An 11,535-nucleotide genomic window follows, 5' to 3' on the forward strand; every position below is an offset into this window, starting at 1 on the left:
ATGTTTCTTCCATCAACCAACGAAGAAACACATTGGTACTTTCCCATGATGAGTGAGTGCTTCAGGATCTCTTGCACTTACATGTGCAGCAGAGTACTGCAATGGAAGCATGCTGGGCCCATAACCCAGAGGTAGGCAGATTGAAACTATCCTTTGCTATATGCATTTTTTTTTGTTACTTTAAGTAATCAAAACTGGGATTGATATTTTTGCTCTTTTATTTTTACTTAAAGTACAATAACTTTTACCATTTTAATTTGTTTTAATAGTATATTGACAGTATAGTTTTCCTTAAAAAAATCCACTTAATTTTCTTTACCCTATTATTAAAAGGGTAATTGACAAAAACAAACTACATTGTCACCAGAAGAGCAATACAAAATGTACAAGTGATATATTAAAATCATCTTTCCAGCTTGAATTTCAATGATGCATTGGGGCAACAATTTTGTGAGAAACATCTTCACCCTTAAATAAAGATTTTCTTAATTCCTTACCTGTGTGCTAATTAGATATCACCTTGTTTTCACATTAAACAGACTTCTACATGAGAAAGCAGCAAGGATGCAGTGGCGTTAATGTTTCCTGGTGTCAACCTGTATTATTTCAGTAGACATTGAAATGAGGATGCATCTTGCTGCCTTTCCAATGAAGCAAGTTTAATTTAGTAATAGGTGAAAAACCATCCCTACAAAGGTGTTAATCAGAGACTTGGCTTTGTGGACACTTTTCAGAGAACAAATTTGTTAGCATAAAAATAAAGCTGGAAAATGAAGAGCTGTTTAATCACTCAATTGGATTTTTTTTGCCAGCATATTTCTTTTTCTCTGCAACCCACTGCTAAATTGTGCTTCCTATCTGTTTTTATAAAATCACTGAATCAAATCTAACTCTGATTACATCAGAGAAGGCCAGGTACCCTACACCATAACGGGGGGTTTGAAATTTTGACTTGTCTACTTAAAGATCACCAAAATCTGATAACAAGGTCAATTACGTCCCTGGGTGGGATTGAACCACCAACCTTTCGGTTAGTAGCCAGACACACTAACCGATTGCGCCACAGAGACACTTTGTAAAAAGTACATACTGACAAAGGCTAATAAGCATACATCTGGAACGTTTCCTAGAAAAACTTTAAAAAGTCAATAATCTGGAGAGTTTTTGTAAGATGTTTCTTCCATCAACCAACGAAGAAACACATTGGTACTTTCCCATGATGAGTGAGTGCTTCAGGATCTCTTGCACTTACATGTGCAGCAGAGTACTGCAATGGAAGCATGCTGGGCCCATAACCCAGAGGTAGGCAGATTAAAACTATCCTCTGCTATATGCATTTTTTTTGTTAAAGTAATCCAAAACTGGGATTGATATTTTTGCTCTTTTATTTTTACTTAAAGTACAATAACTTTTACCATTTTAATTTGTTTTAATAGTATATTGACAGTATAGTTTTCTTTAAAAAATCCACTTAATTTTCTTTACCCTATTATTAAAAGGGTAATTGACAAAAACAAACTACATTGTCACCAGAAGAGCAATACAAAATGTACAAGTGATATATTAAAATCATCTTTCCAGCTTGAATTTCAATGATGCATTGGGGCAACGATTTTGTGAGAAACATCTTCACCCTTAAATAAAGATTTTCTTAATTCCTTACCTGTGTGCTAATTAGATATCACCTTGTTTTCACATTAAACAGACTTCTACATGAGAAAGCAGCAAGGATGCAGTGGCGTTAATGTTTCCTGGTGTCAACCTGTATTATTTCAGTAGACATTGAAATGAGGATGCATCTTGCTGCCTTTCCAATGAAGCAAGTTTAATTTAGTAATAGGTGAAAAACCATCCTTACAAAGGTGTTAATCAGAGACTTGGCTTTGTGGACACTTTTCAGAGAACAAATTTGTTAGCATAAAAATAAAGCCAGAAAATGAAGAGCTGTTTAATCACTCAATTGGATTTTTTTTGCCAGCATATTTCTTTTTCTCTGCAACCCACTGCTAAATTGTGCTTCCTAGCTGTTTTTATTAAATCACTGAATCAAATCTAACTCTGATTACATCAGAAAAGGCCAGGTACCCTACACCATAACAGGGGGTTTGAAATTTTGACATGTCTACTTAAAGATCACCAAAATCTGATAACAAGGTCAATTACGTCCCTGGGTGGGATTGAACCACCAACCTTTTGGTTAGTAGCCGGATACACTAACCGATTGCGCCACAGAGACACTTCGCTAAAAATGCATTCTGACAAAGGCTAATAAGCATACATCTAGAACGTTTCCTAGAAAAACTTTAAAAAGTCAATAATCTGGAGAGTTTTTGTAAAATGTTTCTTCCATCAACCAACGAAGAAACACATTGGTACTTTCCCATGATGAGTGAGTGCTTCAGGATCTCTTGCACTTACATGTGCAGCAGAGTACTGCAATGGAAGCATGCTGGGCCCATAACCCAGAGGTAGGCAGATTGAAACTATCCTTTGCTATATGCATTTTTTTTGTTAATTTAAGTAATTAAAACTGGGATTGATATTTTTGCTCTTTTATTTTTACTTGAAGTACAATAACTTTTACCATTTTAATTTGTTTGAATAGTATATTGACAGTATAGTTTTCTTTAAAAAATCCACTTAATTTTCTTTACCCTATTATTAAAAGGGTAATTGACAAAAACAAACTACATTGTCACCAGAAGAGCAATACAAAATGTACAAGTGATATATTAAAATCATCTTTCCAGCTTGAATTTTGTGAGAAACATCTTCACCCTTAAATAAAGATTTTCTTAATTCCTTACCTGTGTGCTAAATAGATATCACCTTGTTTTCACATTAAACAGACTTCCACATGAGAAAGCAGCAAGGATGCAGTGGCGTTAATGTTTCCTGGTGTCAACCTGTATTATTTCAGTAGAAATTGAAATGAGGATGCATCTTGCTGCCTTTCCAATGAAGCAAGTTTAATTTAGTAATAGGTGAAAAACCATCCCTACAAAGGTGTTAATCAGAGACTTGGCTTTGTGGACACTTTTCAGAGAACAAATTTGTTAGCATAAAAATAAAGCCAGAAAATTAAGAGCTGTTTAATCACTCAATTGGATTTTTTTTGCCAGCATATTTCTTTTTCTCTGCAACCAACTGCTAAATTGTGCTTCCTATCTGTTTTTATAAAATCACTGAATCAAATCTAACTCTGATTACATCAGAGAAGGCCAGGTACCCTACACCATAACGGGGGGTTTGAAATTTTGACTTGTCTACTTAAAGATCACCAAAATCTGATAACAAGGTCAATTACGTCCCTGGGTGGGATTGAACCACCAACCTTTCGATTAGTAGCCAGACACACTAACCGATTGCGCCACAGAGACACTTTGTAAAAAGTACATACTGACAAAGGCTAATAAGCATACATCTGGAACGTTTCCTAGAAAAACTTTAAAAAGTCAATAATCTGGAGAGTTTTTGTAAGATGTTTCTTCCATCAACCAACGAAGAAACACATTGGTACTTTCCCATGATGAGTGAGTGCTTCAGGATCTCTTGCACTTACATGTGCAGCAGAGTACTGCAATGGAAGCATGCTGGGCCCATAACCCAGAGGTAGGCAGATTGAAACTATCCTTTGCTATATGCATTTTTTTTTGTTACTTTAAGTAATCAAAACTGGGATTGATATTTTTGCTCTTTTATTTTTACTTAAAGTACAATAACTTTTACCATTTTAATTTGTTTTAATAGTATATTGACAGTATAGTTTTCCTTAAAAAAATCCACTTAATTTTCTTTACCCTATTATTAAAAGGGTAATTGACAAAAACAAACTACATTGTCACCAGAAGAGCAATACAAAATGTACAAGTGATATATTAAAATCATCTTTCCAGCTTGAATTTCAATGATGCATTGGGGCAACAATTTTGTGAGAAACATCTTCACCCTTAAATAAAGATTTTCTTAATTCCTTACCTGTGTGCTAATTAGATATCACCTTGTTTTCACATTAAACAGACTTCTACATGAGAAAGCAGCAAGGATGCAGTGGCGTTAATGTTTCCTGGTGTCAACCTGTATTATTTCAGTAGACATTGAAATGAGGATGCATCTTGCTGCCTTTCCAATGAAGCAAGTTTAATTTAGTAATAGGTGAAAAACCATCCCTACAAAGGTGTTAATCAGAGACTTGGCTTTGTGGACACTTTTCAGAGAACAAATTTGTTAGCATAAAAATAAAGCTGGAAAATGAAGAGCTGTTTAATCACTCAATTGGATTTTTTTTGCCAGCATATTTCTTTTTCTCTGCAACCCACTGCTAAATTGTGCTTCCTATCTGTTTTTATAAAATCACTGAATCAAATCTAACTCTGATTACATCAGAGAAGGCCAGGTACCCTACACCATAACGGGGGGTTTGAAATTTTGACTTGTCTACTTAAAGATCACCAAAATCTGATAACAAGGTCAATTACGTCCCTGGGTGGGATTGAACCACCAACCTTTCGGTTAGTAGCCAGACACACTAACCGATTGCGCCACAGAGACACTTTGTAAAAAGTACATACTGACAAAGGCTAATAAGCATACATCTGGAACGTTTCCTAGAAAAACTTTAAAAAGTCAATAATCTGGAGAGTTTTTGTAAGATGTTTCTTCCATCAACCAACGAAGAAACACATTGGTACTTTCCCATGATGAGTGAGTGCTTCAGGATCTCTTGCACTTACATGTGCAGCAGAGTACTGCAATGGAAGCATGCTGGGCCCATAACCCAGAGGTAGGCAGATTAAAACTATCCTCTGCTATATGCATTTTTTTTGTTAAAGTAATCCAAAACTGGGATTGATATTTTTGCTCTTTTATTTTTCATTAAAGTACAATAACTTTTACCATTTTAATTTGTTTTAATAGTATATTGAAAGTATTGTTTTCTTTTAAAAATCCACTTAATTTTCTTTACCCTATTATTAAAATGGTAATTGACAAAAACAAACTACATTGTCACCAGAAGAGCAATACAAAATGTACAAGTGATATATTAAAATCATCTTTCCTGCTTGAATTTCAATGATGCATTGGGGCAACGATTTTGTGAGAAACATTTTCACCCTTAAATAAAGATTTTCTTAATTCCTTACCTGTGTGCTAATTAGATATCACCTTGTTTTCACATTAAACAGACTTCCACATGAGAAAGCAGCAAGGATGCAGTGGCGTTAATGTTTCCTGGTGTCAACCTGTATTATTTCAGTAGACATTGAAATGAGGATGCATCTTGCTGCCTTTCCAATGAAGCAAGTTTAATTTAGTAATAGGTGAAAAACCATCCTTACAAAGGTGTTAATCAGAGACTTGGCTTTGTGGACACTTTTCAGAGAACAAATTTGTTAGCATAAAAATAAAGCCAGAAAATGAAGAGCTGTTTAATCACTCAATTGGATTTTTTTTGCCAGCATATTTCTTTTTCTCTGCAACCCACTGCTAAATTGTGCTTCCTAGCTGTTTTTATAAAATCACTGAATCAAATCTAACTCTGATTACATCAGAGAAGGCCAGGTACCCTACACCATAAGAGAGGGTTTGAAATTTTGACTTGTCTACTTAAAGATCACCAAAATCTGATAACAAGGTCAATTACGTCCCTGGGTGGGATTGAACCACCAACCTTTTGGTTAATAGCCATACACACTAACTGATTGCGCCACAGAGACACTTTGCAAAAGTACATACTGGCAAAGGCTAATAAGCATTCATCTAAAACGTTTCCTAGAAAAACTTTAAAAAGTCAATAATCTGGAGAGTTTTTGTAAGATGTTTCTTCCATCAACCAATGAAGAAACACATTGGTACTTTCCCATGATGAGTGAGTGCTTCAGGATCTATTACACTTACATGTGCAGCAGAGTACAGCAATGGAAGCATGCTGGGCACATAACCCAGAGGTAGGCAGATTGAAACTATCCTCTGCTATATGCATTTTTTTTTGTTAAAGTAATCCAAAACTGGGATTGATATGTTGGCTCTTTTATTTTTACTTACAGTACAATAACTTTTACCATTTTAATTTGTTTTAATAGTATATTGACAGTATTGTTTTCTTTCAAAAATCCACTTAATTTTTTTTACCCTATTATTAAAAGGGTAATTGACAAAAACAAACTACATTGTCACCAGAAGAGCAATACAAAATGTACAAGTGATATATTAAAATCATCTTTCCAGCTTGAATTTCAATGATGCATTGGGGCAACGATTTTGTGAGAAACATCTTCACCCTTAAATAAAGATTTTCTTAATTCCTTACCTGTGTGCTAATTAGATATCACCTTGTTTTCACATTAAACAGACTTCCACATGAGAAAGCAGCAAGGATACAGTGGTGTTAATGTTTCCTGGTGTCAACCTGTATTATTTCAGTAGACATTGAAATGAGGATGCATCTTGCTGCCTTTCCAATGAAGCAAGTTTAATTTAGTAATAGGTGAAAAACCATCCCTACAAAGGTGTTAATCAGGACTTGGCTTTATGGACACTTTTCAGAGAACAAATTTGTTAGCATTAAAATAAAGCCAGAAAATGAAGAGCTGTTCAATCACTCAATTGGATTTTTCTGCCAGCATATTTTTTTTTTCTCTGCAACCCACTGCTAAATTGTGCTTCCTAGCTGTTTTTTATAAAATCACTTAATCAAAACTAACTCTGGTTACATCAGAGAAGGCCAGGTACCCTACATCATAAGAGGGGGTTTGAAATTTTGACTTGTCTACTTAAAGATCACCAAAACCTGACCACAAGGTCAATTACATCCCTGGGTGGGATTGAACCACCAACCTTTTGGTTAGTAGCCAAACACACTAACTGATTGCACCACAGAGACACTTTGCAAAAATGCATACTGACAAAGGCTAATAAGCATTCATCTAGAACGTTTCCTAGAAAAACTTTAAAAAGTCAATAATCTGGAGAGTTTTTGTAAGATGTTTCTTAGATCAACCAACGAAGAAACACATTGGTACTTTCCCATGATGAGTGAGTGCTTCAGGATCTCTTGCACTAACATGTACAGCAGAGTACTGCAATGGAAGCATGCTGGGCTTATAACCCAGAGGTAGGCAGATTGAAACTATCCTCTGCTATATGCATTTTTTTTAATTAAAGTAATCCAAAACTGGGATTGATATTTTAGCTCTTTTATTTTTACTTAAAGTACAATAACTTTTACCATCTTAATTTGTTTTAATAGTATATTGACAGTATTGTTTTCTTTCAAAAATCCACTTAATTTTCTTTACCCTATTATTAAAATGGTAATTGACAAAAACAAACTACATTGTCACCAGAAGAGCAATACAAAATGTACAAGTGATATATTAAAATCATCTTTCCAGCTTGAATTTCAATGATGCATTGGGGCAACGATTTTGTGAGAAACATTTTCACCCTTAAATAAAGATTTTCTTAATTCCTTACCTGTGTGCTAATTAGATATCACCTTGTTTTCACATTAAACAGACTTCCACATGAGAAAGCAGCAAGGATGCAGTGGCGTTAATGTTTCCTGGTGTCAACCTGTATTATTTCAGTAGACATTGAAATGAGGATGCATCTTGCTGCCTTTCCAATGAAGCGTTTAATTTAGTAATAGGTGAAAAACCATCCCTACAAAGGTGTTAATCAGAGACTTGGCTTTGTGGACACTTTTCAAAGAACAAATTTGTTAGCATAAAAATAAAGCCAGAAAATGAAGAGCTGTTTAATCACTCAATTGGATTTTTTTTGCCAGCATATTTCTTTTTCTCTGCAACCCACTGCTAAATTGTGCTTCCTAGCTGTTTTTATTAAATCACTGAATCAAATCTAACTCTGATTACATCAGAAAAGGCCAGGTACCCTACACCATAACAGGGGGTTTGAAATTTTGACTTGTCTACTTAAAGATCACCAAAATCTGATAACAAGGTCAATTATGTCCCTGGGTGGGATTGAACCACCAACCTTTTGGTTAGTAGCCGGACACACTAACCGATTGCGCCACAGAGACACTTCACGAAAAGTACATACTGACAAAGGCTAATAAGCATACATCTAGAACGTTTCCTAGAAAAACTTTAAAAAGTCAATAATCTGGAGAGTTTTTGTAAAATGTTTCTTCCATCAACCAACGAAGAAACACATTGGTACTTTCCCATGATGAGTGAGTGCTTCAGGATCTCTTGCACTTACATGTGCAGCAGAGTACTGCAATGGAAGCATACAGGGCCCATAACCCAGCGGTAGGCAGATTGAAACTATCCTTTGCTATATGCATTTTTTTTGTTAATTTAAGTAATCAAAACTGGGATTGATATTTTTGCTCTTTTATTTTTACTTGAAGTACAATAATTTTTACCATTTTAATTTGTTTAAATCCACTTAATTTTCTTTACCCTATTATTAAAAGGGTAATTGACAAAAACAAACTACATTGTCACCAGAAGAGCAATACAAAATGTACAAGTGATATATTAAAATCATCTTTCCAGCTTGAATTTCAATGATGCATTGGGGCAACGATTTTGTGAGAAACATCTTCACCCTTAAATAAAGATTTTCTTAATTCCTTACCTGTGTGCTAATTAGATATCACCTTGTTTTCACATTAAACAGACTTCCACATGAGAAAGCAGCAAGGATGCAGTGGCGTTAATGTTTCCTGGTGTCAACCTGTATTATTTCAGTAGAAATTGAAATGAGGATGCATCTTGCTGCCTTTCCAATGAAGCAAGTTTAATTTAGTAATAGGTGAAAAACCATCCCTACAAAAGTGTTAATCAGAGACTTGGCTTTGTGGACACTTTTCAGAGAACAAATTTGTTAGCATAAAAATAAAGCCAGAAAATGAAGAGCTGTTTAATCACTCAATTGGATTTTTCTGCCAGCATATTTCTTTTTCTCTGCAACCCACTGCTAAATTGTGATTCCTAGCTGTTTTTGTTAAATCACTGAATCAAATCTAACTCTGATTACATCAGAAAAGGCCAGGTACCCTACACCATAACAGGGGGTTTGAAATTTTGACTTGTCTACTTAAAGATCACCAAAATCTGATAACAAGGTCAATTACGTCCCTGGGTGGGATTGAACCACCAACCTTTTGGCTAGTAGCCGGACACACTAACCGATTGCGCCACAGAGACACTTCACAAAAAGTACATACTGACAAAGGCTAATAAGCATACATCTAGAACGTTTCCTAGAAAAACTTTAAAAAGTCAATAATCTGGAGAGTTTTTGTAAAATGTTTCTTCCATCAACCAACAAAGAAACACATTGGTACTTTCCCATGATGAGTGAGTGCTTCAGGATCTCTTGCACTTACATGTGCAGCAGAGTACTGCAATGGAAGCATACAGGGCCCATAACCCAGAGGTAGGCAGATTGAAACTATCCTTTGCTATATGCATTTTTTTTGTTAATTTAAGTAATCAAAACTGGGATTGATATTTTTGCTTTTATTTTTACTTGAAGTACAATAATTTTTACCATTTTAATTTGTTTAAATCCACTTAATTTTCTTTACCCTATTATTAAAAGGGTAATTGACAAAAACAAACTACATTGTCACCAGAAGAGCAATACAAAATGTACACGTGATATATTAAAATCATCTTTCCAGCTTGAATTTCAATGATGCATTGGGGCAACGATTTTGTGAGAAACATCTTCACCCTTAAATAAAGATTTTCTTAATTCCTTACCTGTGTGCTAATTAGATATCACCTTGTTTTCACATTAAACAGACTTCCACATGAGAAAGCAGCAAGGATGCAGTGGCGTTAATGTTTCCTGGTGTCAACCTGTATTATTTCAGTAGAAATTGAAATGAAGATGCATCTTGCTGCCTTTCCAATGAAGCAAGTTTAATTTAGTAATAGGTGAAAAACCATCCCTACAAAGGTGTTAATCAGAGACTTGGCTTTGTGGACACTTTTCAGAGAACAAATTTGTTAGCATAAAAATAAAGCCAGAAAATGAAGAGCTGTTTAATCACTCAATTGGATTTTTCTGCCAGCATATTTCTTTTTCTCTGCAAACCACTGCTAAATTGTGCTTCCTATCTGTTTTTATAAAATCACTGAATCAAATCTAACTCTGATTACATCAGAGAAGGCCAGGTACCCTACACCATAACAGGGGGTTTGAAATTTTGACTTGTCTACTTAAAGATCACCAAAATCTGATAACAAGGTCAATTACGTCCCTGGGTGGGATTAAGCCACCAACCTTTTGGTTAGTAGCCAGACACACTAACCGATTGCGCCACAGAGACACTTTGTAAAAAGTACATACTGACAAAGGCTAATAAGCATACATCTAGAACGTTTCCTAGAAAAACTTTAAAAAGTCAATAATCTGGAGAGTTTTTGTAAGATGTTTCTTCCATCAACCAACGAAGAAACACATTGGTACTTTCCCATGATGAGTGAGTGCTTCAGGATCTCTTGCACTTACATGTGCAGCAGAGTACTGCAATGGAAGCATGCTGGGCCCATAACCCAGAGGTAGGCAGATTGAAACTATCCTTTGCTATATGCATTGTTTTTTTGTTAATTTAAGTAATCAAAACTGGGATTGATATTTTTGCTCTTTTATTTTTACTTAAAGTACAAAAACTTTTACCATTTTAATTTGTTTTAATAGTATATTGACAGTATAGTTTTCTTTAAAAAATCCACTTAATTTTCTTTACCCTATTATTAAAATGGTAATTGACAAAAACAAACTACATTGTCACCAGAAGAGCAATACAAAATGTACAAGTGATATATTAAAATCATCTTTCCAGCTTGAATTTCAATGATGCATTGGGGCAACGATTTTGTGAGAAACATCTTCACCCTTAAATAAAGATTTTCTTAATTCCTTACCTGTGTGCTTATTAGATATCACCTTGTTTTCACATTAAACAGACTTCTACATGAGAAAGCAGCAAGGATGCAGTGGTGTTAATGTTTCCTGGTGTCAACCTGTATTATTTCAGTAGACATTGAAATGAGGATGCATCTTGCTGCCTTTCCAATGAAGCAAGTTTAATTTAGTAATAGGTGAAAAACCATCCCTACAAAGGTGTTAATCAGAGACTTGGCTTTGTGGACACTTTTCAGAGAACAAATTTGTTAGTATAAAAATAAAGCCAGAAAATGAAGAGCTGTTTAATCACTCAATTGGATTTTTTTTTGCCAGCATATTTCTTTTTCTCTGCAACCCACTGCTAAATTGTGCTTCCTAGCTGTTTTTATAAAATCACTGAATCAAATCTAACTCTGATTACATCAGAGAAGGCCAGGTACCCTACACCAGAACAGGGGTTTTGAAATTTTGACTTGTCTACTTAAAGATCACCAAAATCTGATAACAAGGTCAATTACGTCCCTGGGTGGGATTGAACCACCAACCTTTTGGTTAATAGCCGTGCACACTAACTGATTGCGCCACAGAGACACTTTGCAAAAGTCCATACTGACAAAGGCTAATAAGCATTCATCTAAA

The 11,535-nt window shown here is 35.0% G+C and overlaps 3 non-coding genes across 3 annotated transcripts; all 3 read right to left on the minus strand.

Annotated features, from left to right (window-relative positions):
- Window positions 1-996: 996 nt before the first annotated feature.
- Window positions 997-1,070, minus strand: TRNAS-ACU (transfer RNA serine (anticodon ACU)). The gene has a single exon. It is a non-coding gene; the product is annotated as a tRNA-Ser (tRNA).
- Window positions 1,071-4,477: 3,407 nt separating this feature from the next.
- Window positions 4,478-4,551, minus strand: TRNAS-ACU (transfer RNA serine (anticodon ACU)). Its single transcript has one exon. It is a non-coding gene; the product is annotated as a tRNA-Ser (tRNA).
- A 3,422-nt stretch (window positions 4,552-7,973) lies between these two features.
- Window positions 7,974-8,047, minus strand: TRNAS-ACU (transfer RNA serine (anticodon ACU)). The gene has a single exon. It is a non-coding gene; the product is annotated as a tRNA-Ser (tRNA).
- Window positions 8,048-11,535: the final 3,488 nt, after the last annotated feature.

Source organism: Pseudophryne corroboree, unplaced genomic scaffold (assembly GCF_028390025.1).
Source record: "Pseudophryne corroboree isolate aPseCor3 unplaced genomic scaffold, aPseCor3.hap2 scaffold_937, whole genome shotgun sequence".
NCBI lineage: Eukaryota > Metazoa > Chordata > Amphibia > Anura > Myobatrachidae > Pseudophryne > Pseudophryne corroboree.